This window comes from Elephantulus edwardii, unplaced genomic scaffold (assembly GCF_000299155.1).
Source record: "Elephantulus edwardii isolate Elephantulus edwardi_28Jun2011 unplaced genomic scaffold, EleEdw1.0 scaffold00338, whole genome shotgun sequence".
Lineage (NCBI taxonomy): Eukaryota > Metazoa > Chordata > Mammalia > Macroscelidea > Macroscelididae > Elephantulus > Elephantulus edwardii.
In genome coordinates, this window is record NW_006400088.1 from 2,168,465 (window position 1) to 2,169,042 (window position 578).

The following is a 578-nucleotide window of genomic DNA, read 5'->3' on the forward strand; positions in this document are numbered from 1 at the left end:
GGCAGCATCTGTTAGTTGAAATATGTCGATTGGTATACCGTCTATTCCGGGGGCCTTATCTTTTGCTATTTCCTTCAAAGCAGCTTGAACTTCTGCCATCATCACCATAGGCTCTTGCTCAAATGTTATTTCATTAAATTCTTCTGTATCTGCCAATTCCTTTCTATACAATGATTCAGTATATTCCCTCCATCTTCTTTTGATACCTCCTGGATCATTTAACATTCTGCCTAAAGCATCCTTGATTGTAGCAACTCGAGGTTTTGTTCTTCAGTTCCTTGAGCTTAAGAAATGCTGAGCGAGCTCAGCCCTTTTGATTTTCAAACTCTAGCTCCTCGCACATTTCATTGTAATATTTTGCTTTGTCATTCCGAGCTGCATTTTGGAATCTTCTGTTTGACTCTTTAGTATCTTGAATCCTTCCTTGTGCTTTGGCTTCTCTACATTCAGTGCAATCTTCGGAGTTTCTTCTGCCATCCATTTTGGTCTTTTCTTCCTCTTCTGTCTTTGTAATGACCGTTTGCACTCTTCCTGGATGATACATTTAACTTCCTGCCACAACTCATCTAGTCTTCGCT